Below are 27,818 nucleotides of genomic sequence, written 5' to 3' on the forward strand. Positions count from 1 at the left end.
TACAAATACCATCGTTCAGACCTTCATCCCTCAGAAAAGTTTGCTAATAAGAATAAATGGTTTCTTTTCTAGGATTGAGTTTAACAGAGAAGCAAAATAAAAGGTTTGGGCACTACAATGAAACAGTAAGTATGAAACAAATTCAAGCAGAAGATGCAACTGACCTAATGGTACCAGTTCAGTGAACAGCCTCTCTGAGAAAAGGAGAGAAACCAAAGATGATGAGAACAGATTAACTCAACTACAACAGCAACAAGATGACAACATGTGATATAGGAATACATTGCAATTCATGTGAATGCACAGCTGCATGAACACTTGTTCGTAATGAAGTCCCTAACAGACCTGTTCCCTTGTGCATTCCGCATACTGAAAAGATCTTGACAAACTTTAGTCATGTCACAGTTTCGCATACAAGATACGTGATCACATTTGCTTTCTTAGCAGCAAAACATTCACTGTATATTCAGGTTTTATGGAGTGCATGGAAGTCTAGCAGAAGCTGGACAAAACATAGTATTTTCAAAACTTTATCAAGATGAACTCTCAGCGGTTACTCAAAGATCTCAAGTATTGCTTAATACCAGGAGATTTGTCGTGTTTTAAGAAGTGTGAAAGTGATCATTCCTCCAAGTTGCAAATCAAACAAGAAGCTACAAAGAGAGCTTGAAAACTCAAGTTAGACAGAAGTTGCAAAGCTATAATTGATCTAGCAATTCTTAGGAGGACACTTTCTCTCTCCTTAGCATTCAAAGGAATGAATGCAAGATCCAACAGACAGAAATTTACTCTTCCAGTGAGGCTAAGCACCAGCTTCTCAAGCTCTGAAACGGCCTTCTAGAAACAAGATTGTGGTGTCACACACAGCGTGGAACTTCCCAGATGCATGGAAGCAGCTGAAGGTCAACATGCCATAGCTCAGGTTAGAAGGCTCTACACTTCTGTACATTATTTTCCTTCAAAAGGTATAGCTAAGCAGCAAGAAGAGCTGATCTGTTGCACTCAGGTGGAACCCTATATAGAGATGAAAATGAAAACTGACCTTTCTGAGAGGCTGCTACGTCAGCAGAATACCTGGATCAATCTAGAGTAAAGCAACCTAGCTCAGAGATGCCTCAGGCTCCTGACAGATCCAGGTTGACTACTGGTTCTTGTTTTGTTCAAGATGGCTTGTCATTTGCATTCCTTCTGGGCCCAAAACACGTGAAAGAAGGTCCACTACTGGCTCCAATATTAAAGATGATGATAATCTATGTGCAGTAGAAGAAACAGTCTACAAAACTAGCCAGTACAGCTATCTTCGGGGACCTCTTCTGCTATTTGATGCCCTGTAAAAGCATCACCAGTGTGTTAGATTTTGGTAGCTCTATGAAGACTTATGTTGGTAATTAACCACCACAGTGTCATGCCCAGTCAGTACTGATTTACCAAGCACTCTTCCAATTTCCTTGAAAGTCCACAACTTCAGCTGAAGTAAGGAGAACTGCTGCTTTAGGAAGTCAGATGTGGTTCCAATTAACTAGCCCTGATGTTGAGCTATCATTGTCTAGTCAAGGACATCTTCCAGCATGAACTGCACCCTTCTTGAGTGTGTTGCCACATCTGATTCAAGAAAGATTTATGCCTGTATAAAGACCAAAGTGAACACCAAGCACTGCTACAGACTGAGTCTTATATCCTGCAGTTGGGCTTTGTCTCAGAGCCAAATAGCTCCAGCCAAATTGACTGGAGGTGACTCTTGTGGGTGGTAACATATGCCGGAACAGTTGTGGGTCAAAAGGTAACTGGAACAAAATCCACACTTAAGTTGTAATCCTTATCAAGAAGGATTTTACAGATTGCAATCATCAATATCAAAACATCCACATGCCCAGCCGTAAGTACAGTTTAGGTCACTACCTGTTTGTTCTTCCACAGCTTCAGATTGTCAACCTCTGTCCAATTTGATGTGATATTCTCGTCCAGAATACAGTAGACTTCAAAACTTGCAAATTGGTTTTTCACCCAGGGGTCTTATTGATTTTAAGATTTTTACAGTGCAGTGATCAAAGGCAACTCATTAGGTAAACTGGCAGTGTAAGACTCAGCAAAAGCACACTTTAGACCACCAAAGTTCTCTCTTGCAATGAATCCAACATCATAAAATCAGAGCAGAAAAAAAACACTAGTCTGTCCAAAAACTGACTGTCCCTGTGAAGCTGCTCAGAATCCCTCCTGGCACACTCTGTGCTCCAGCACAATACTCAAGCCACGTGGAGCAGGTTATGGGAAATCAGAGCGCGAGCCAAGAACATGGTTTAAACTTGACCTACTTGCAGAGGAAGACATACGGAATGCCACATTTGATTACAATGATTTGGCCCATTACAGCCTTATGGGGTTGTATGATGTTGCGTGTAGTGTCATGATCAGACAAGCGGAAAGCAAAGGCATATTTTCAAAACAAGTCTTGCACGCATGCCCTTCATGCTGAAAACATCCCTGACACATTTCAATATTTTTTTTCCCCATAAGCTAAGCCCAGGGGAAATTTAATAGAAATACATGATGCAACTAAATTCAGCCAAGCACTATAGAAATCACCCCCTCTCAAACCTGAAAGAAGAGCTGTACATTAACAAGGATTTTGCTTGCAACTGGTGAGCAGCTGGAAAACTTACTCTTGTTAAAGGTAAAATACTACAGAGATGTTTGTAAGTGACATTTTTAATTTTGCTTTGTTCTATTGGAAGAATAGTATGCTTTCAAACTAGTTAAAAAGTTAAAAACAACAGTTAAATAAACTGATTTAAAAAAAAAAAAGTTTGTGACCACTGAGGAATTCCTGCTTCAAGAAAACACCAGCTCACCTTTTTGAAAAGCACACACTATTTCCAAGACTTTTAATGAAGCTTAAGACTGAACACAAATGCCCAGAGTATGAAAATTGTCCACGAAAACCTCATATCCATGCTGTGGAGTCTGAAGGAGCAAGTTAAGCATGACATTATATAGAAAACACATCTAACGAAAGAGCAAACATTTACTTCCAGGGATTGAGTTTTAAGTTTTCTATCAGTCACGTATGTGTGGCACAAACCTCTGATTCAGAGATATTTTTGTAAAATAGTAAGTGAAAACCACTATTTTTAAAAAGACACTAGTGTTAAAAGTCCAACTGTTACTACATAAACAAAAACCTAGCTGAACATCTCCCTACACTGCTTTTCAAGAACGATAATCCTATCAGCCTGGCAATTGTTTCAAGGCTTACTGAACATCTTCTGCCTATAGTATCTGGCCATGAACAGGGAGGAGGGGAAGACAGTAAGTGGCTGCCCACATCAGCTGGATCCAAGGCAGCCCTTAGCAACACACCGTATCACAGAGCAACAGCCTATTGGATTGAGCGTCGTTTTCTCTCCTGATGAAGCAGTTTAGCTTTACAAGCACTGAGAATACATCTGCCCTCAACCTTAAAAACCTAGAAAGTGCTGCAGAGATGGAAACAGGCTTGTAAACTACATTGCAGGAATCAATCCCTTCAGAAGTCATCGTATTTTCCTTGGATCCAAACATGTTTTCCCCAGCCTAATGCACATTTATTTCTCTTCTGGATTGTGCTGCAGAAGCATAGATGCCCTCTGACACACTCTAATTCCTACTACTGATATTAGTGGTGTTTAAAGTAATAAAGATCTGTCACTAAACAAAATCCCAAAGTAATAAAATGCATTGTCCAGACAAGAAACAGCTATTGAGGTACTGGTAAAAAAATAGTAGTTATCACTCCTAGTCTGGAAAAGAGACCAACACATGGAAACTATCTGCTTCAGATTTAGGAAGGAGAAGCTTGGTGCTATTAGCTTAAAACAAGACAGACTGGATAAGTTGGTCTCCTTTTCAGGACTCATCGTAGGCTGTAGTAACATTATTAATATTAAATGTATCAGTTCAGATACTGACATCTAACTGCTGAATCAAACACCGACACGAAGAGCCACAGCAGTTACCAGCCGTCCATAAAACACACAATTTCCTTCAATTTCCTTCACTGCTGGACACAATTTGTTGTAGCAAACATTAAGATTTCATCAGTTTCTATACACACTTTTAGGACATACTTCACAGTCTAAACCTATGCAAAGATCTGGGCACAGCTTTCCACCCCTGACACCTAGTGGTTATCTCTCCAAAAACCACTAATTGCACATCAACCACAATAAGAAGAATTTAAAAGATACACAAGCCAAAAAAAATTAAAAAAAACAATACTCCATTGAATTCCTGGGGCTTCAATCAATATCTTATCTGAATAGTGGAAAAACAATGTATACTGCCAGATTGAAAACGTTTTTGTATAGGAAAGTTAAGTATTCAGGCTACTTAAAAGCTGCTTAAAGCTGCCTCTGATGTCAGTCCTTTTGGCTAAACTGACTGACACAATAAACTTTTATTTGAAACTGAAGTTACTTTTTTTTTTTTTTTTGAGATCACACATCATCAATAAAGTCTCGCTTCTGAACAAAACCGAATTCAAAACTTGTCGTATCAGGAAAATGGAGGTCTGCCAGGAAAAACAGTCTGGTGAAAAAAGGCTCACATTCCTCCAAACCAGAATTGTAAAGTACAGTCAGGTCAGTGTTTATTCAGTCCATTTTTCCACTTAGAGGAAATCAAGGGAAAGGTACTGAAGAATCCACAGTTCCCTTAGAAGAGGCAGTCTTAAAGCCTTGTTAATTCGGGAATACTTTAGTGCCACAGTTGACATTGAAAAACTTATTTGACAGGAGCCACAATAAAATAACTAAGTGTGCCTACACCAGTCTGGAATAAAATCTAATTTGTCTGGAAGGATTACTACTCTTATTTTTAAAACAGAACTTGTATTGAAAAGGGGAGCAAGAGACTATGTTTCAAAAGTCTGCTCTGATTTACTCGTCCATGAGTAACTGCACAATTCTTCCAAGAGTGAATCTGGGGCTAAAAAATAATTAGATATGCTTTCCTCTTTCAAAATGATACTAGTTCAACGTGTTTTTTAACTTAATTCTCCGTAGTGCTCTTTCTAATCCAATTAAATTGCAACTGCCAGAAAAAAAAAAATTCTTCTTCTTAGTTCAGGGACAATTTTTGAATTGCAATTTACTCTTTGCTTTGTCCTTCAAAGCTTGAAATCTTAAAAGCCTTTTGCAGTGCTGTAACTCCTCCAACAGAGGTCACTACCTCACAGTTCCATCTTCAGAGAAAGGAAAGCTTGTAACAAATGTGTTCACGCTGTCTTAGTGCCTTACAACTCTGAGAACCCGCAATTTCACTCCAGGCCAAATACTGCATTTTGTCCATGATACCGTGACATTATCACGGAAACAGTGGCTGGAAAAAGACAGACTTCAAGATTAAAGTAAGCTGAAAACATTCTATTTTTATCAGGTACATAAAGATGCAAAAAAAGTATTTGACAAGAGATGCAGTAGATTTACAGATTGTTTTTTATTATTTTACAAGAACACTTCTTACTCTTCAAAAGCTGGTATGCCTACTAAAACTATGCTATACTACTACATTACTAAGAAACTTTCATATTTCAAGGATGTCAGTCTGTAATTTAACAGCTGTCAAGCTCTCATCTCCAAAAAAAAAAATCAAACCCAACAATAATGTGTAAGTCCTTCTGCAAGCTTTTCATCTCAGTGCAAAGAAAAAACAAAACAAAACAACAAAAAAAATCAAACAAAAAACCCTCACCTGAAACCTGCAAGTTTTATCTGAGTGCTAGAAAAAAATATTTTCAATCCCTAACTTCACTAGTGTCTAGTCCAATCAATCTGCCAGCTTTTAGTTGGTACTTCACTTGCAAAAAGCACCCCTCTTCAAGTCTAGTTCTATTTGGAAATGTGTTTTCTTCCCAAATAGCTGAATTCTCGTCTACAAGAACGCGACTGCCGTAGGTTTCGGTACCCAAGCTGGCTGAAGCTGCACTGAGGCTCCGACAAACAGCCTTGGTAACACTGCCATCTAATGCGCCAGGACAAGGAGTGCAGTCATCTGCATCCCTCCTCAAAACTCAAATGAAATGCTTCCTTTTACTTTGAACCGTCGTACCCCTGCAGCGCCTTGGCTTGCAAATCCAACACTAACAACATTATGACAAATCATCTATTCACCAAGCTGATGGACATAAACACTCATTGACATATTCTAGCTCAAGGGATTTTTTCGGAACATCACAGCAGTAAGCCGCAAACCTTGCGTGTATGAACCTGACACTGTCCACCTCTGAATTCAGTTCAGTGATGCACCAGCTCTTAACTACCAAGGAGGAAGGGAAGTTCTATGGCCTTCCAAATCACGTAGCTGGAAGAACAGATTTCCGTATTTCAGCATAGCTTTCTGATTGTTTTGTGGAGTTTCCTTTTTCCAAGACACCAGTCAAAGTATGCCTGCAGAATACAGAAGGCTAATCAAACACATCAAGTTACTGATGGCAAAAAAGAAGATGACTAGCAGAATGATACAGTTTCTAAGAAACAGATGGGATGGGAAGGAGTAACAAAACAGGCATTAGGTAGGGTGAAGGGATAAAATTGGTCTCCACGTGGTTGGTTGTGTCTTTAAAGTTTCACAGGAGATTTCCTACAACACCAAGGTTCTACGGCCATTTTTGTTATTTCCAGTTACTTCTTCAGATAGCCTCATGAGGCATAGTATCAACTACTCTTTTTGAGTCCGGATAGTTTTTCTTGTTAGAAAGCAAGTATAAAACAAACAAAAAATCCAGAACACATTGGTCTAGTCTCCTCTAGCTGTGCTAAATCTGATCTGATCATCTTTTATCTCATTTTCCATCCCTCCCAACATACCTCAAATTTTCTTTTAATCTTAAAATCAAACCAAAGGTGTCCCATATATGTAAGATATCATAAGACAATTCATTTTCATCCACCTATTGAAAATACGTAGGAACATTTGCTATTCTCCAGTGGTATTACACAACCTGCAATCTGTTAAGATGAGTAGCAGATATGCAGAATATCATGCAGAGTTTTTATTTCCTGCAACAGTCCATCTGTGAACTCTACAAGTCCATCTCACCTCAAGGAGCTGAAGTAGTTCTTGGGAAAAAGTAGTACATATGCAGAACAGAAAGCCATTAAAGAATATTGAATACATTTAACAACCACATCTGGCTCAGAAAAACAATTGACCTGAAAATACTTACATACTAGAAGAACAACCAATATATGCTCTTCTTGTTCCCACTCTTCCCTAAGCATCTGTTCACATGTGAAGGTTCAGGTTTTATTGGATATTAAGCTTTTTCAAGTTTTAGCCTTACTCAGAAAGCAACATCTAGTTAAGGCAATGGATTTAAATTTAAACTGAAAGAGGGCAAATTTAGGTTAGATAAAGAAATTTTTCACTCTGAGGGTGGTGAGGCACTGGAACAGGTTGCCCAGAGAAGCTGTGGATGCCCCATCCCTGGAAGTGTTCAAGGCCAGGTTGGATGAGGCTTTGGGCAACCTGGTGTAGAGGAGGGTTTCCCTGCCCATGGCAGGGGGGTTGGAACTAGATGATCTTTAAGGTCCCTTTCCAGCCTAACCATTCTATGATTCTAAGTTTGCCCCGTTCTCTGAAGCGTAACCAAAGTTTTCAACAGCCTCCAGATCCTTACCACTGTTATTTTACTGCTGCCTTCCGACTGAAAGTGTTGCTTGGGTAGGGCTTCTGCCAGCCCCTTCAAGCCCTTTACACTGGTGATTCCCCGCTGGTTTAAGATGCTACTAAGCATTGGGCAGCTACTCTGTCTCAGCACAGCTGGAGAAGGTCAAGTATGAGCAGTCAGACACTTGAACTTTACGGCTGCTGAAACTGACACCACCCACATGAGTTTATGAACATTTTCCCTTCAAAACCCAAAATATTGTTGATTCACAGTTTCTTCAAAGAAAACAGAAGTTTCTTGCCATGTGCTGTAGCTGTTTGCTGGACAGCCCCTTCCTCCTTCTGCAGGCAGTACCATTCCCAGCCATGCCCCTTGAGTTTTGGAGTTTTGCTAGCTTTTCTGGATGACTCACATCTTCCTGAGCAGCAGCAGCACTGTTCTAACAGAGGAGCAAGCAAGGGGTGTGAAAGGATGAGCAAAATCAAGTGCACACATGCATACAGAAGATAGTGACTCCTGGAGACATGTACTTGCCTAGACAGACCAATGGTCTGACTCAGTCTAGTGACTCTTAAAAGGTATCCTTGGCAAATGCACACGACACTGTAAATAAAAGTTTACACTAGTTCAAATTGCAACTTTGCTAACACATTTATCCATGACTTCAGAAGTAAAGGCTACCAAATGAAAAAGGTACTACTACTGCGGGCACTGGATGTTTCTCCATTAGTTTATTGTAGATTTGGAAAATATTGCTGCATGCTTGCCCAGTTCCGAGACTCATTCCATAACCCCAGAGGGGCAAGACAGTAGGCTAGAAGGACTGCTAGTCTGACCCAGCATTGCCATAAGCTCGCTTAAGAATGACAAAAACATGATATGAATCTCAAAACCAGCAACTCTTCAAAACAAGTATTTTAATACATCAATCATGTTCTAAAACAAGAGACAATTACTTTAGTAACACATCTATAATGCCATATATCCTTAATTCCTGATAAAAGTGTTCAAAGAGTTTTGGACACAGCACTTGGAAATGTTTTGATGACAAATCAATTTCATCAGCTCTCCAGAATTCAAAGAGCTTTCTGAGGATTAATTAGAAATGGAAGAAAAATAAATCCTACCTCACATTTGGTAGCACTACCTTCCCAGTCTGACAGAAGATAGTAAGCTATGCTGGCACAGCACAAGAAACATGAAGTATAACACACAGACTCTATGCAGTAGCTTAGATGACACGTAGCAGGTTACAAAACTAAAAGCTAAAACCTCCACATGAGTCTTACAAGCTGGTTCAGAGTACTGGTTTCTGGTATCAGGCATCTAGTTCAGAAACAGAAGTTATACTTTACTAAAGAGACTGAGAAAGAAAAAACACCAAAACATTATTTCTTCATTCAATTTTTTCCAGTAAGTTTAAACACAATCTTCCAGGATAAGTTCTTAAACGTGGCCAAACTACTAGATTCTGGGCACACTAAAAATGTCTTTATTGGAACAATGGGACTTCTTCACATCACTCTGGTGAAGAGTTTTCAAAATCATTACCAGGCTGTGTGATGAGGTACTGTGCAGGCAAAAAACCAAACACTTACAACCTGGTTTAGCATCTTTAACCACAGAAAGGCATAAATTCAGTTACAGATCAGGACTTCCTAGTGAACACAACAAATTTCCAAAGTTGTAGAAAGAAATGGGGGAAAATGAGATCTTGAAGAGAAAATTTCTAATATTCAGCACAGTCTCATTTTCTGTCCTTTAACATTACAATTTTTGCTTTTTGTATGTCAGGCGAGTTTTTAAGCAGGTTAAGTTTCAATTCTTACCTACAGCCAGTGCTGCACTCTGTTCTTGGCCTCCAGTCTGCATTAAAAGAAAAAAAGAGATGATAAAAATGCATTCTTTTGCACCGAAAGTCTTAAATGTAACGCAGAGTTACAATGTTACTAGAGAGTGCAGAACTGTGTTTTATCTCTAGGTGTATAAATAAATAGGGAACAGAATTATTTGGCAACAAACGTGTTTCTAGGAAAAAAAGGTTGCTGGTGTTAGATAATTCATAAGAACACATAATAAATTAAATTACTAAAGAGTCAAAGCTGCAATAAAACACCAGTGGTAAGCTGTTCCACTTGCATTTCACTTTGCAGACACAAACTTTAAAAACAAAGACAATAACACAAGATTCTAAATTCGGCCACGCACATCAGCTCTTGAAAAAATTCATGGCTTGCGTGCTGACCTCCAGAGAAGACATTTTCAAGTCACCACTGCAAACCATTTGTTTAAAGGAAACTAGCGTTCTTGGACAGACTCTGTCTGCTACACACATTATTAACCGCCATCTTAAGGTTGGTGAAATAATTAATTATATTAATAGTACAGTTTGAAGGAGAACATACAGAGTACTACACTATCTCCAAGTTTCATAGGAAATAAGTGTTACATTAGCTAGTAAAGGCTCTGAAGATCTACAGCACCATGGGCAAGAAGCAGAGTGAAGACCCTGAGCGAGAACAACTCTTCACAGCCCGCAGACCTGAACACAAGCAAAAGGACGACTGTCGGGCACTGTTACAACTGTAGAAATTTGTTTCTCCATTCTTTTTAGAGTATCTGTCTCTCTAAGAGGCTTCTCTCTTGACTAGAATTTCTTTAAGTTTGAGTAGCACCTGCTTTTTCCTTTGCCAGTTGGCTTCAGTTTCCCTTTCCACTCTCAGCTGTAGGCAACCACTGGTAGTTCAGGACAACTTCTTCACAGGACAAAAAGATGTTTAACAGCACTATCTTCATAAACGCTTTTGCAACTTCCCTAAAACTCAACCACTCTCACTAGGCATATTTTAAATATGTTTTTTTTCTCCATCCTCATGACTACAGACTGCTCAGTTCGTGCTTTGAGACAAAGCAAAAAAAAAGAAAAAAAATCATCAAACACTGACTGGAACACATTGGTCCCCTGCAAGTCAGGGATGAACATAACCAACACTGTGAATAGAGAAATCAAAACCAAAGTTAGACCCAACATGACTTCAAAAAGCTAATTTCCTGAAAAAGTGAAAGAAAAATCAAATAGGACAAAACTTTTAAGAACACTAAAAAATTCTACCTAAAAATAGATTTATTTTGGGGGGGGGGGGGGGGTACTCAAGAGGTCTCGTTAAGATGGTTTTGAGTGGGAGTCCAACTTAATTCACTGAGTTATAAACAAAACCAAGTCCAAATTCATTACAATGACCAGAATATAGAAATATGAGAGCAACAGAGAGGAAAAAAAAAAATCCACTATAGCAGCACGGCTAGGGACTTTTAAAGAATGTTTCCTAACAGCATTAGTTCTTTACTAAACATAAGTGTCTGAATTTCCAACTGATTAAAAATTGTTAGAGGAAAAAAAAAAAACCTAAAACTGCCCAGCTCTTTACATCTTTCCACACAGAACGCCGCACCTGCAATCACAAGCATTTACCAATTGCAACAAAAGAGTGCTGATGCTCAGGTAGCTTATCCTGAAGGCTTCATGAGTGAGTGAATGGCCTAGTAGAGCCATTAGGCAAAAGGGAAGCAACCAGGAAAGCTGGGAATTATAGGTCAGTTGGACTATCATCAATAACAGGCCAAGAGAGGCTAGCACAGGAATCCATTAACTGGATTCCTATCTTTTAGTGCCCATGAGCATGCCTTCGTGCAGAACAGTTCAGATCACACTATCGACTTGGTTTATAGTGGCAAGCTGACAGATATTTGATTTTTATACAGTGTGACTTCACATCACACGATATTTTAAATTTAGAGGTTAGCACCATGCAATATAATAAAGCACTATCTAAATGGGTAAGAAATTGACTTGCAGGTCTCTAGCAGTCAGTGGGGAATAATCAGTGAGCCTCCATTAATACAGCCAGACAGGAAATTAATGGTGGGATGGATTCTTTACACAACTCACTTTTGCACTTCCGGATGCACCTTAATTCAGACACGAGAGTATCTAAATGAACAATCGCCTATTGTCAGGTTCAGAGTGCATTACGTGGGTTCTCCCAGTTAGTACAGAGGATCTGCAAAACATCCGAGCTTCCTTCTCTTCTGACTGATTCTCAAGGTTTGGATCTGCCGATTCATACAGAAAGAGTACCAACAGACGGAAGATGAGACACGTATACTATATAATTTAATAGGTTGTGAAAATTGAATAATACAGAACCAAGCATTTTTCAATTTCAAACCTGAGGCAGCCAAGTATTTAACGTTATGTTACAGAGAGAAGCAGCTCTGAGCAGGAAAGTTACCTTCTATTCAATGGGTTAATAGCTCTCAGATTTTGCTTAGCTTTTTTTTTAATACCACTTTGTGGAGTCAAACAGCAGAAAGATTAATGCATCCCATCCTAGGAATCTCTGTCACACATAGCCCCACACCTTGACTTGCAGTCTAACTTCACCAGAGCAGAAAAAGGTCAAAGCATATGCTAACACCTCAGGCCAACTACAACAGGAATTCAAAGAACCACCACAACAGTTGGAGAACAAATATGGAAAAACATCTACAGCCATTAGAGAGGGACAGTGAACCATCTGAACTGCAGCTATTCATTTTTAGGAGAAAACAAAACCAAGCATCATCCAGTTTGTCACAGGAAAAGTCAGTAGCTGACACAAGTCAAATGGTACCCAAACATAAAAGATGCGCTAAGTAAACTTGGCATCATTGTGGATAACGAAACTAGAAAAAAAACCCTACTAACTGGCTAACCACTGAATAAGCTCTGTGTTTTGGGCATCCACCTCATATTGGAACTGATGCTGCTTAACTCGGCAATACATGAAAACAGATTTCAGAAGAGAAAAGCTAACCATTAACTTCCAGTATGAAACCAATGTCTTCAACTCATAAAATAATTAAGAAGCCTCTAACACACAAGCATAGACTTGTAAGCAACTGCCAGTCAAGATTTGCTACAAGAACGGTGATTTTGTAGGCTTTCCAACACTTGGGGGTTTGTGTCTATTAAGAACTGAAAACACTGAGCAGTAAGAAAGAATCAACAACAACTTTGCAATCAGAATCTAAATTACTTTCTGTGTCCTCGATTGGTACCTCAGCTTTTCAGGAAACTTCAGAAAGAATTACTTCATAAAGCTTCCGACAGTTATTAAAGAAAGCTTGCACAGGATTCATGTACTCCATGTGAGTACACCCAGGCTTTAGCAGTCATCTTCAAAACACAATCCACTCTGCTTTCACACAGCAAATGTTTAAATCGCTTGTTTGAAGTTCAAGCTGGCACTAGGATTTCCCTTGGTGAGCATCACCAGCTTGAACTCTGTATGAGCCAGAGGTGAACTACAGCATAGATGTCCTCAGTCCATGAACCTTCTGCCCTCTGCACACTGCTGAACAGAACCTCAAAGACTACACTGCTCTGGCAATTTTTAGACACTCCTGCTCTCTTGTTTCGGTTACAGACTAGAAATTAAGTTTGAGGAAACCACTCCAAAAATTGGTTACTCTTAGAAGCACACATTAAACCCTAAAAAACAAGTCCAGTCTAAAAATAGAACTGCAAGTCAAATACATCCCACATCTTGTGGGTAACAAAAAGAGAATGCTAAGAAATGTTTAGTAACAAGACTTGATTTTTACCTTAGTAACAAAACCAGATGTCTAAGCTACAAAGAATAAGTCAGAGCTAAGATAATGTTTCAAAGGAACTTTGAGGGCATCTGCAGATGAACCCATGGTTCAATGCTAAATGGATGCAAACTCCAACATCAACATCAGTGATTCTACAAGAAGATTCTGCTATATCTGTGCGGCAATCAAACATCAGATTAAGCTTATGCAGAGGGAGGCTATCACCACTGCAAAGTGACCTTAGTTCTTTATAAGAAAGCAAATCAACCGGTTGCCAGCTATAAAACCACGTTTCTGACTTCTAACTGTAGAAAGTTTCAGCTCACATCTTTCTTCTCCATTAATTTTAATTTATCCTTCCAAAGTTAAACTGTATCTTAAAAGTCTATGTGTTATATTAAGTCTTCTCCTATTTAGAATCATAGAATGATTTGGGTTGGAAGGGACCTCAAAGATCATCTAATTCCAACCCCTCTGCCGTTGGCAGGGACACCTTCCATATCCTATATAATCCTATCCTATATCACTTCTCAATGCTGTCTTATAGTAGCTCATATTACTTGCTACACTCCAATTCATTTTAAGTTTATAATTTAATGATAGAAACAGTGATCTGGCATGAAAGGTTTCTTGGCAGTTCTCAACCTGTATTAGACAACTGCCAAAAGCACATAGAATCATAGAATGGTTAGGGCTGGAAGGGACCTTCAAAGGTCATCTAGTCCAACCCCCCTGCAAGGAACATTACGCTTTCTGTCCTTTATTTACAGATTAAAATGCATTTATGCCAAAGTAACCCATTCTACACACCTATAGTGGCATACAGCTCTTCATACTGTGCATCCAAACATCCAGCAGCACTCCCAGTTCCACCTGCTAAGTCTGGAGCACAACTAATTACTCAACAGACTCCAAGTGAGGTCTACAAAGCATTCTCAGTTTCTCTAAAGCTTAGTCTGAAGATTTGTTTTCAAAAGGAATGTAGCACGGCCATCAGGTTTGCTTTGAAGAAAATATCTCGAGGAAGTTTAGATGCTGCACTATAGATTAACAAGAGGGGGACACGGTTATATACATATACTCCTTTTAAGAAAAAAAAGGGAAAATCACAGATAATTGAGAAGTATGTATGGCATAAGAGGATATTCACATATACACGAGACTAATAATCAGCATGAAAATTTGTATTTCATCCACTTACGGGTATGTTTTTCACAACAAACCATTACCTGGCTTAGTGGAAACAGTAAAATGAACTACCATAATCCTCTTTTTTTCATCTTGTCAAAGCTTTTGAGTAGAAAAAAAAAAGTTGCAAGTTGAAGACCAAGTACAAGGGATTTTTTAACCAAAACAAAGTTAATTTAAATATTTCCAAATATACTTTTTCACTCCTCAAAGCAAGTGAGAATATCAAATGTTGGGTAACCTGAAGACAAATAAGGACTTTTAGGAAAACAGAGATGGGACTTCTTTGGGTTAATTGAGAATTGTTGGTTTTTTGTTTGTTTATGGTAGTTGATGTTTTGGCAGTGGGGTGGGGGTAGAACTGTGATATTTTAGTCCAAGCTACACAACTTTCTGTTTTACTGGGGGTGAGGGGGGAAGCTTTCAAGAATTACTGAAGCAAGTCCCTTATCTAATAGTCTATTATTCGAACAACTGAACTTGCTATTTTTGGTACCATTTTATCTCCTGTATTCCTTTTGAACTTTCATAAATCTAAATCGTAAGGTCATTTAGTACCAGGTACATTATATAAGCAGAATTTTGAAGAACTACATAGCATTCAGGTTTTCACTTCTCAAAAAAAAAATTTAAGTATTCCTAAGCTAGGAAAAGATAGTGGATACCTTTACAACATTAAATGATACTGCCGTTTGCTACCTCTTGCATGTTTAACTTCCCTATGACTACTTAGCATTGCTGTTTTTCCTTTGATGTTATGGTGCAAACACCCAGTTGCAAAGTGTTCCTGAATACCAACCCAGTGATTCAACAGCTTTCTTATCTCAGCTATACAAATGATATAATTTCTTAGGAATACAGCAAAGTTTAAGACTGAGAGTTCTGGCTCAGTATCAGCAGAAGAGAAATGAAACCATACCCTGTCCCAGGAAGTTTGCAGCAATACTCACCCACTTGCGTAATAGGAACAGTAAGACAAGAAAAGGTCAGAAGGGCTTTCCCATTCAACACTTCGTAGTATATTAGCAGCTCTGAGCAATCCCAAGAAAACCAAGCAGGGAAGAGAGTAATTTACCACCTAAAACATCTTTTTACTAGTTTTAGTGAGTTCTAACCATGAACTGGTCCCTCAACAGTCTCAGAAATTGCGAGCTGAAGCCATAGTTAAACGCTGATAGATAAAGCTAAGATGAACCCAGACCTAAGCTGATTAGGCTACAGCTACAGAAGTTTTACAGACACCACCTCGGCTGCTCAGAGGCAATGGATTTGTTTATTCCAGATTTCAAAGAACACAGACTAGCTTTTTAAAAGCCTGAAAAGCTCTTCCGATACAGAAACCAACAGCAGAAAATTGTTCCACCTGCTTCTCATGGACTTGAGAGCTGAGCAGGTTAGAGGGCTAAGCAGTATGCTTTACAGCTCCTTCTCCCAAAGGTCCACAGACAAAGCGAGTCTTGGTAGAGGCAGCTCCTTTGCAGTAGCGACTCGCACAAACCAGGGGGCAACACTGTGCAAGAGGGACTCCAACAAAAAACCTCCACGTTTCCTTTAACAAGCATTAAAAGTGCTTCTGCAAGTCAGGAAGTGAAATAAGCAACATCTGACATTAACCTAATAGAACAGACCACATAAAACGTAATACAGAAGTCCAGTCACCTGTCTCAACGAGCACAGCTTTTCAGGTCAAATGTCTTTCTGATGAGACAAGTTTATGTATCTTGCTCGTCTGTTTAAAAGTGGCTTTTCAAAAAGTCAAAACAACCCTTAAATTAATGTCTTCGATTTGAAGGATTATTGGACAAACAGAATCAAACAGTTCATCCTGTCCTGAGCAATTGTTTACAGGTGGAGAAAAACAGCAGCTTTACTGTCATGAACAAATCGGCGTTGCTGAAGTCTCAAGCAGAACAGTTTACTAAATGAGCCACTAAACTAGATTCAGAACTCACTTCTTTTTAAACTTACTCTACTAAAGGAAGGATATTTTCAAAGAGCCCTACACTGAATTCTGCTTGATTGCAGTAAAAAACCCACACCCCGTCACTGATCATTTGCAGATTACTATTGTTTTAACTCAAGGTTTTAAGTAATTCTAAGTTACCACGTTACGCTGCCTCAGTACCAGCAGATTATTTACACTGATTGCTAACATGTACTATTAGACTTTAAAAAACACAGGACTGCACAAAAGCTTTTAGCCCCTTAATCTATTCCCATGCTATCACAATCAGTCATGCTGAACAAGCCTCGAGGTAAAAATACAGCAAATAAATAGGATACAACTCAGTTTGGCCTGAAAAAAACCCCAAAGCCACCAGCTATTCCTCTTTCTTGCCTTAGATACCAGCATTAATACAAAATATATGTAGGCTGGTAGAATATCAGTAAAACCATCAGAACTTCTACCAGATTATTTTACAGTGAGTGTCAAAACCACACAAAGTACTTAACCTCCATACACTAAGAACCATTTCAACAATGGACTTCCACATGGACTATAAGTCAATTCAAGAAGCTCTGCTGGACTGCAAATAGAATTTACAGGAAAACCTACAGCAATATATTTAGAGCAACAGCACCAAAGGAGATTGTTTTTAACTTGTGGCACAAATAGGAAGTAAAAGTGGTTTCAGTTGTCAAGAGAGACATTCGTTTTTCTTCATGTATTTACAGCATATAGTCTCATTGTGATGGATTACTCTCCTACCCTCAGTGGTTCCCGTGCTACCCTACTGCTGGTATCTGGTTGGCTCTGTGGTAAAAGCTTTTCAAATTGCTCAGAAGCATTTGCAACTTCACCACTTTATGTCGGTTACATAGGTTTCCTCAAATGGAAAAAGTCCTTCTGAAAACACACATTAAAAGCTACACGTTTTTTAATGCCTATTTCATCTTTTAATAGAGGAAACACTCACCATCAAGGAAAACAAAGCAGAACCTTGCTTTATATTTCTTGCAGCACATTTGGCTTTATATCAATTTCCCAGTCAAAGCCATATACAAGTCCACAACACATGCAACATGGCCTTACTCAACGCAGTATCTCTTCTGCACGAGGTCCTTCACTTATCTGTTGTAGGCACACAGCTACGGAGACAACTAGAAACAAACTTTCCCGCTCTTTAAGTTTAGCAGATATTAAGGGATTTGCACTAAAACACTGACATTGTTAACAAAGAGATTTTAAAGATCCTCCTCACAAGGAAGTTGAACATTTAAAGACTTGCCAGCCAGACAAAGGCTACTCTTACAAGAGCTATACAGGCCACAACAAAGCCTTCTCAAAATTAATAAGAAAATGACAGGTATGCATTTGCTTCCATTTTGCAAACATGATACTGAAGGTGTTTTCATCTCTTAAAATTAGCACAAAATGCAAAACTTGTTAATCCACAAGCACTGCAACATCAGTGCTGGAACAGGGACTCCAAGCATGTTAATCACTTTGCTTGAAACATGTCCCCATCGTCATTATAGGGGAAAAATTCTAAGTTGCATGGAAAAATTTTTAAATCTTCAAGCATGCAGACAAGTTCAAGCTGCACATGTGAGATAAAGCTATAAAATAAAAAAGAATAATTATCAGATATTCTACACAAAAGCAGGAGATGATTATCAAGATCTTTTCTGAATGACTGATACTCTGGGAAAATAATCCCATACAAGTAAATTAACATAATGAAAAAGAAAAGCTGTTACAAGAAAAACAGGGTGAACACTAAAACGTTACATGCCCTTCACTGTCTGTGCTAATGGACAGCTACAACATCATAACCAAAAGAAATTTACCTGGATAAAATAGGTAGGCATGTCTTATACAACCATTTGGGCTATTCTGCATCACACCATGGTCCAGTTGGCTTAATTTCCATCTTGGTACCAGTCATGCAAGATCCAGACACACTCTGCCCCAAGGGGCACAGTGTTCACATTTCATATTCTCTTTTCAGCAAATTCCCAGAGCTGAGGACCTGAACTGAGACCTGGGTCAGGTCTAGAAATGTAGTGGAGCTCAGTAAGCTCTTAGCTCATGTCTTCCCAGACCAAAGTTAATGCCGGAAACAGTGAAATCAAATTTGTGCAGCACTACCCCTAAGCTAACAAGCACTTCTTGATCCTAAAGGAAAAGCTGAATTAAGGCAAATACTTTACCACAGTTGCAGACAAAGAGCTATTTCCTAGGATTACCTCGCTTCAGACAGCATGGCCACCCTGTTAAACCCTCTGAGAGAGATGGAGGGGATGATGCTGTGGGAAGGGAAGCTGAATCAGGGAAAGGGACAGAGGATCCTTCACTGCTAGGCTAATGAGCTTTTCAATTTTCTGTACAGGGCAAGCTATGCACTCGAATTTAGTGAAAGACATACATTATTTATTCACATCCTATACAATCAGAATAATCCAAAGGATTAACCTAAAAAATACTATTGGACAGTCACAATGTGGTTCAAAACTTGTGTTGGTGCTTTGGTACCTCGAATTGTGACATACTACACACCAGTGGTTCTTTCTGCTGTATACTGAGACATACGCGTTTTCAAATGGTATTTGGGAAGGAGTCTCACACACATTCATGTGTCAGGTACTGCTATTTTACAGAGCCAGGCAACAAAGATCTTGAAATAATTGCTCACAAATAGCTATAACATACGAGTCATCTTGATATAAAAAAGGATTGCATAAAGTCAAACATTGTTTTCATGATGTCATTCCTGACAGATGCATGTTATTGGCTACTATAGGCCTTCAAAACTCCTATCATTAATATAGGTTTGGCATAATGGCAGAGTAACAGAACAAAGTATTTTAATATTCTCTGTGAACTCTGGTTATTAGCAACAGCTACACAATACAACTTCAAAAAGTTATCCTTGATTGCTTATAAAATGTAGGCAAATTAATTGGTATGTGGAGATTAATAAAGCATCAGTAGATATTTGAGTCATAAAAGCTTAATATTTCCTTACTGGCTAGGATGCTACTTCTTTCCATGTTCATTCTTAGACCCAGCTGCATCACCCCACTCAACCCTCTCCTCACACAAGTTTACTTAGCTGAGTCCCTCAAATGGTAGTAGGAAACAGAAGGGTAGGATTTAGGCATTACAGAAGGTATATAGTAAGATGCAATCACAGAGGAAAACAGAATGCATGTTTAGTTTACAACTTTGTGAACGTCTTCCCCCATGCCAAAGACTGCTACTCCATTTAAAACATTAAGTATTTGAGAAGCCAGCAGTAAATCTGGTACCTACTATCAATGTGCACGTGAGTTAGCTATGCTAAGACATATTCAGATATTCTAAATTCTCATGTTTTCTTGTGATTGTCTTGTAACAGTGTAACTGAACATCTTAACTTACGGGCTTGTAAACTGCTACTAAGAGGTCACAGTTCTTCACTGATGACCCTTTTATCATTCTGAACCTGCAGGCAACCTACAGCTGATTTTAAAAGCCTGTGAATTATGATACATCCTTAGTTTTATTATTATTTTCAGTGAAAATTATGCCTCAAACACCCATAGAATAACTAAAAGCACATTAATGGTATCTTCCAAAGCACCTGGATACTTAATTAACACGCTTAGCCATGTTCAACTTCTAAACTAGATTTTGTTAAAGTTTTTTTTTTCCTTTCTCACCAGGCTCTCAAGCATCAGATTTGAAGTTTCAGTGTTCACACTATCACACGCGAAATAGTCTTTATATAGTAAGAGGTACAGACACATCGTATTAGTCTCAGTGGAAAAGGCAAACAGATAACGTTTAACGTCCCACTACAGACAAAAGACTAGTCTTTTCCCTCCTACTGTGAGAGCAGGAATTTAATCACTTTGTATTCCAATTTAAATACCCACATGTTATCCACTGTTACTGAGCCTTTTGTCTGGTAAGCTGCAGTTAATTACAAAAATAAAAATTCTGCATGAACTCCTTCTTGCTTTCAATAGATCAAATCCTTTGTACTCCTTAGCCTAAAATATTACCGAAAATAATAAAACATTCTACAAGCAAAGACATCTAAGGAAGTGTTTACCAGTTGGTAGAATCGTCTTGTAGTCTTAATCGAGAACTCCCTTCCTCAGGTGGCCGATGCAGCAGCTTGTCTTCAGAATCTGAACAAACAGAAGAATCCCATTAAACATAAACACCACACAGTATTTCACTTACATAAGCCAATGCCAGGTGTAAATCAAAGTTAATCCTGCAGTGCCAAGGAACCTACATAATTATTTAGGAATGCAAATTAAAACATGACAATTTCAAAAACACTTGAGATTTTATGGAAGTGGCATTACAAGCAAATGGAGAGGCATCCTTGCAAACTTCTGAGTCAGTAAGGCAATTAGCTATCCATGATGGCAAGCATCAGAAATAGAGCACTGCATCTCAGCATTACTGAGTTAAATTGCACATAGTTACAGCACCAAAAAATAGAGCATTACATCTCTGCATTACCGAGCCAAATTACACACAGTTGCAGAAGAAAAAAGTAGGTCTCGGTTCAAGTTTTATTTACAGTGTCATATATATTGCGCACAAGGAAAAAAAATACTTCATTGCTACAGTTTTCATCAGTTAAAAACAAATTTGGCCAATGGCAGTTTTTACCTTTCTGGACTTACTCTAAGATTACTTAAATTTTCTACTTCAAAACTAAGTTTCTGGATTAGAAAATTAGTATTTGTATGATCAGACAGAACAGCATTTCCCACAGAACTGCAACACTGAGATTTTATGCAAGCATTCGAAGGGTGTTTAAGCTCACTTGTAGTAGGGTTATGCAGCAAACAGTATCTTTTTCAGTACAGTAATAGGATGATAAAGTGGCCACAACCAGCACCCTTCTGTTGTGGTGAAAGGTTCATAAAACCTTTCCATTTGGGGTTTTGCAGGCTGCTTCTTTTTCAGGGATTTCAGCTAATTTAAGTACTTAAGTGTCATCACTTAACCTGTCTCCAGTAAAACCACAGTTGCTTCAGGTATTGTTCCTGGTACCAGAGTCCACCCTGTCAATACTTCACATCTCAAGGTTTCTTCTAAAGAGTGATCTTCCCTTTTTGAACTATAATTCTCTTTCTGCTTCTACAGCAAAGTCAAGCACGTTCTGCAAAGCATCTGTTTTCAGCATAAACTTGTTTTAGAAGTACAAAAGCCTTGTCATGTTAATGACATTTGCAATCCAGCTGAAGAGACATGAAATATTCAATGCTGATTTGTATTTAATCAGCTATCAGCAGCTCCTCTTACCTCACATAATCCAGATTAACAAGCATTTAACAAAAAACACGCTGCTTTGCATGAAATTTCTCATCAAAAACGCATTGATATTACTGGTTTGCCCCAGCTTGGGAAAGGTGGAGGGAAGGGGAAGAGCTATGCAGTATCGAGGCTGAGGGAAGATTTTAGTCACAGTGAAAACTACTATCAAAAGATACCAGCCATTCCCCGCACTGACCCCCACAAGAGAACCTTGTGACCAGAACAGCTAGGAGAAGAGCAGAAGGTAAGAACTCTGAGTTACTATGCAAAATTTAATTGACAAATAGAATGTAGAAGATCTCAAGATGGAAGGGACCCATAAGAATTATCAATAAAATGATAAAATCGATAAAATAAAGTCAAGGGATCCTATTTGCAGCTCCACTGAAGCAAATAGTTGCAACAGTTCAGAAGTAAAACCAAAAAGAGTAATGTTAGTCAATGGTAACTTTTGCCAACTTGCCTCATTGGCAGCATCTAAGACATGGCATATTAATACGGTTTTCCCCTGCAAATGTACGAAGCACTACGTTTCACTCTTGCAGAAAGGGAAAAACTAAAGAACATCCAAGACACCTTGTTCACTTTGTTAAAGCATAGGCTTTGTCTTAACAATTGTTTCACTACTCTATTTCAGTTCCTTTCATTCACGGTCTTCTTGTCAAGCAACTGTACAAAGCTAACAATTCAGTTAAAAACTTCTGAATGGAAGCCATAAGGTCTTATACTCACACGCTGCTTGGTACGTCACCGAACAGAGCAGCACTATCACTGTCTAGAGTCTAGTAACAGGATTTGAAAGTTTGCTGGCTGAGTGACCATTTATGCAGTTGCAACATGTGCAAATTCCCTCACCACACTCAACAAAAATATTTCCTTCGACCCTATTACACTATGGTGTGAAAAGCTTCCTATTCAGTATCAGAGAATGGATTTTTTTCAAGCATGATTGATCATTTCATTAAACCGAAAGCTTCTGTTACACTTCCACTGGACCAACTCACATATCCTGCCATCAAATTTCAATGTTTAAACTTCCTCATAACTACGTAGAGTAGCAGGCAGGGTTTTGTTGTACTAAAAGCAGTACCTAAGCCTGCTGGAGACACTTCAGTCCCTCCAGTCCCACACAGCTCTGCGTTGCTCCCTCTCCTCCCACTGATGCGAATGAACAACCCGCTCCTGCAGACTGGCCTTCAAGTGAGAAAAAGGAAGGCAGCGCCAGCAGCTACAGCAGAGTAGCAATTCTGGGAGGAAAAAGTCAATCTGGCAGAACAGCAATAGGTACAGTGGACTGGAGGGATCATGGAAACATCTGCATGCAGAGGAACTATGTAACCTGGCAGTGCTGGGCTAAGAATAAAGGCTGGTGTGACAGGAGGAACCGGAGAGGAGAGAGGCTGCTGCACAGGCGTGCTGGCCAGGAGCAACAGGGCAGCACCGTACATTCGAAGGAGAGGGGTGCCGAAGTGGGGGCACGCACAGAGAGCTGCAGACGTGTGGTCCCTTTGGAAGATCTCCCTAGCTTCCAAGGAAACCATTCCTTATACATGATCCAAACTAATCTGGTTGATAAAACCTGTCAAGAGAGCTTTCTTTTTTTATTTTTATGTAATGGTTCTCTAAACTGTAACCTACAGTATAAATAACACAGTTGAGGGAAACTAAGCTGCCATCTTAGCTTTCAGCCAATATTTCTTCAAAAATTAATTTTCTTTACTTCAATAAACCTTTGTTGAGTAAATTAACACTGTTTCTTTGACAGGCTAAGCTCATTCTCAGAAGATATCCTTGCCTGCCCTCCACACACTGTGTTGGCACAGCTTTCTGAGGATGATGAGTTCAAAAGAAGGAAGCAAACTATAAATCCACTTGTTCCTGGTAAATTAGGGAGACTTCACCTATTCATTTAAGCAACCATCCTTTACTTCATTAGCTTTGTCACTTAAGGGAAAGGTGGAATTAAACTCTGAAGTACAGCACCTGATTAGATCTTGTTCTCCATACAAAATTTATGCTCAAGCAAACTATGAACCATAAAGACGCAAAGAGCCTTCTGTGAATCACATGGTGTTCTGTTTTTCAGGGGCATACGTGTTTCAACAAGCAGAATCTCGGCCCCTGATTCCCAAGCGTCCAAGTTTTGCACTCATTTGAGCTACAAGGAATAACGCTTTTGAGAAACGCATTGAACGGCTATGTTCTCAGGAGAGAACGGTAAAGCAGTAACACAGGGGTTAACAGGTTTTACTGAGATCAGCATACTCCATGCAAGACAGTTTCCTGAAACACTGTGGTGAAACAGCTATTTATTGCCAAATATAGCAGTTTTTAGGTAGGGGCTTAAAGTGATCCTGAATATTTTTCCAGTTTTTGCCACCATTACAGCAAGACTGGCACTTACAGCCCAGGTAAGCCCTGTGTTGGAGCTGGCTCCAAGCCTTCAAAAGCAGGCAACAGGGATGACTCAGGGCTGAGACGAAGAGGGAAACAGGTCAAACCATTTCCTTAAATTCTGCACAAACCCTCGACTGCCGACACAATAACCCATGCTCCAGCTCCATGCCTTGCTCCAGTCAGACACTCGCCTCCCAAGGACACTACCGAGGTGACCATCTGGGGTGGCCTGAGATGCCATTTCATTTCCTCTGTGATTTGTAACTTACACAGCATCTTCAAAAGCCCAGAGAAACACAGATTTCACAACTTAATATGCAGGTTATTCCAACTCAAAAGGTTTGTCTAAAGTACATTTAGGAATAACTCCAGCTAGAATTAGCCAGTATACCCAACACCGTACAGATACGAACCACATTTAAATTCACGTTACACACACCACCTTTGCCCATGCTTGACTTTGCTTAGCCCAAAACATAGAAAGCACAGAAGAGACAGCAATGGCGATTTAAGGTGATGTCAGATTGCAACAGACTGCTATTGACAACAGCCCATCAAAAGGTTAAGACATGTCTGAAAAACAGAGTATACAAAACAAGTGGGAAGAAAAATCATAAAGATCCATAAAGTGCCAGAAGGCTTATGGTAGCTTATAAAGAATTCTATTGCCAGACATAAGACAGCACGCAAAACGAGCAGTCAAAATAATCCCCGCAGAGCTTCTGACAGACTATTCTTCATAACAGGGCAGCTATGAAAAAAGAAACAGAAAAAAACATATACAGTGTCCTACAAAAATAGGAAAACCTATAAATACTAGAGTTTGCAAAGACAGATCCATGGCAAACAAAACTTGTTTGAGAATTTTATCCCTCACTAAAATGATATGGACTACTTTTTTCCCCCCCTCACCAACATGTATTGCCAAAACTTTAATTTTCAGTTGAAAGAGGACATTTTCCTGTGATTTGAGGAACTGGTGGTCAGAAAACTATTAAAAAATCCCCAGTAGTTTACTTCTACACAGCTGAAAAAAGTAAGTTCTCATGCGTTTATTTTCAGGACAGCAATGAAACGGAGTGTTTAAGATGAAAATAGCAACACTAAAACTCGATAGTTTGAGCTTCCACTATACATCATACAGTTAATAACAATGACGCTGCAACACATCATAAAGTTAAAACTATTTGCTTCCAGAAGATTGCCCAGCTCTGCTTCTGTGTAACACTACAGCACTCAAGAGATACCCGGATCATTTTCAACATCAAATTACTCCTTTATTTCATTCACCAGAACAGCCTCAGGTACAGCACTTTAATATGACCTTCCTTGCAGGTCCAAGCTGGAAAGCATCAAAATGTATTCATGTACTAGAAGTTAATTTTGTGCGTAAATGAAAAGTGTTCAATTAATTAAGAGTTGCAAAGACAGAGAGGGAAAAGACTCACATATAACCTTCCTTTGTCCTCACAGCAAACCTTTGGCACAGGTTTGAAGTATTAGTCCACTGCAACGCATTCACTGAAGTGAAATTTACCAAACAGAACACTGATCAGCCTCTCCTCTGCTAGTTACTCCGAAGTCATGGAAAGAATTTCCAACTGTCAACGCTTTTTCTGCTGTCAGTGCCGTAACTCAGTTTTCAAACACTGGACTTGGTATTTTGAGCTCAGTAGCGTTGCATGGTTTAACAACTTCCCTTAAAAACAGAGGTTTTCAAAAAAACTCTGAAGTATTACAGAGGGGCTGAATCTTAGAAGACACCCTTATCAGCTTTTTTTAATTATTTATTAATTACAATTGGGAAAAGCATGTGCTCCAGATCTATGAGAGTTTGCTCACACTTCAGTTCTGACTACTATCAGACTATTTCCTACCTTCAAGCTCTCACTCACTCAGATTCTTGGAGCACAGGAACCTATGCCTGTATTTACTGTAAAAGCAGCACTAGGAAAGATGCAGCTCTTGTGGAAAACAGAACCAAAACTGCTAAATACCTATCCCATTAAACCACACAACGACCATATTCCTCTGTTCCAAAGACAAATGTGGAAGTGCAAGTAAAACCGTACTGATCACAATCATTTCAATACTCAGTGTAAGACACACAGTTTGACTACGGACAGTCAAGAATATATTTGAGGCAAGACTTGAAAAAACTTAAGTAATATCTTCTTCAGTTCCCCTTTAAAATAGAGCTACTCCTTATAGAGAAACTCAAGCCCTCAGAGTGACTCAACGCAGAGATGAGGAGGCATGACATAGATGATGTCCCCCAGATGAGTTATGGAACAGGTTCCATAGCAGGGTGAAAGGGCAGGTACGTACCATTACACGCAGACCGAAACAGCAGTAATCTTTTCCTACTCATGGTGCGAGGCTGCTCTTGATACAAAGGAGGACAACAAATTTAGATCACGTAACTTACAAACGGTCAAAAACACGCAATCCTTGCAAAAGCTCTGACAATTCTGGCAACTGGATGTCAGGAGCAACTTATTGATATATATGTTTTTGACTTGCAAACTTTTAGCTATAAAGAGAAACAGATATAGCTGTTTTCTTTGTTCTGAAGTCCAGATGCCATGTATCTTTCAACCCTAGATCTCAGTTAATACATGTTTCTCCCTGGATACACCACACCTGACCAAGGGATTGAATTACATGGTAGAAACCAGGAATTCTCCCATGGAATAAACATCACACCAGTCCTAATTCTTCTGCTCTCTAGAGAGGCACAATAAAAGAAGTTCTGTGTGTGACCAGAACCAGAAGGCCAGTAGGACTGCTCTCAAAGAGCCTAGTGTAACAGTTAAAGGTACGACCAATCTACTCAGACTCTTCAATAAGTTAAGGCTTGTAACGAGAGGATAGAAGTTGCGCATCCCACCTCCACGAACAGTTTAAGATTTCCATTGGACAAAGGTCTACTGTAAGCAAAGACTAAACCCAGGGACTTTTCCATCCCACAAAAAATCCTTCTCATCAGTTTCTGCTGTGCTTAGTCTTTCCTGGATCCACCCCTTAAACCTCTACTCATCAAGTGTCCCAGCTTCAGCTGAGCAAGGCACCAGCCTGGCTCCCAAGCAGATGTTGAATTCAAGACTCCTCAAACAGAGATTAAAGTTTCCCTTACACTACAATCAGTAGGTTATTATGTAAAAAGAGTCTGCAATTTAACAACTCTGAAGGGAGGGAGGAGAGATGGTATGAAGCCCTGGGTAGTTGGTCAATATATCCTTTTTTCACATTTCCTAATCAGCTGGATTTAGACAAGCTTGTTATCTAGTCCACAGAGAGGCAGGCATTACTTCCAGCTCCTAGCCATGTTTACAGCCCCTTTCCCTATCTGATGTGTAAATAGTTTAAGCTCTCAGCTTAAACAGACTGAATGATCTTTTTAGAATCCAATATTTGCTTAAAAAAAAAAAGATACCACAGAGCTTATGTCTGAGACCTTGAGTAGGAAGTCTCGCCCTCAGAAGGTTGTCTGCATGAATGTCTCAGCTTTTACATCCGCTTCTCACTCGCAAGCCATTAAAGGCAACTGGACTCCTATTTCTGCACAGGAAATCTGACTAACTTCAAGCCATTCTTGCATTCCTACATCCTCCCATTTAGGTCTGTATTGAGATAGCACAAGATCTTTGTTCAAAGTGTACTTGCAGATGCCATCATCTCCAG

The 27,818-nt window shown here is 39.3% G+C and overlaps 1 protein-coding gene across 2 annotated transcripts in view; it reads right to left on the minus strand.

Moving 5' to 3' along the window:
* CYRIB (CYFIP related Rac1 interactor B) overlaps window positions 1-27,818 on the minus strand; it is a 77,516-nt gene that overhangs the window by 20,929 nt on the left and 28,769 nt on the right. For both annotated transcript variants that reach the window (XM_086608841.1, XM_086608843.1), the window contains exons 2-3: window positions 20,512-20,590; window positions 9,475-9,511 (exon numbers count right to left, since the gene is read on the minus strand). The gene's annotated coding sequence lies outside the window, so the exon portion shown is untranslated. The remainder of the gene's footprint in view (window positions 1-9,474; window positions 9,512-20,511; window positions 20,591-27,818) is intronic.

The sequence above is a fragment of the Tauraco erythrolophus genome, chromosome 3, assembly GCF_009769465.1.
Source record: "Tauraco erythrolophus isolate bTauEry1 chromosome 3, bTauEry1.pri, whole genome shotgun sequence".
Taxonomy (NCBI): domain Eukaryota; kingdom Metazoa; phylum Chordata; class Aves; order Musophagiformes; family Musophagidae; genus Tauraco; species Tauraco erythrolophus.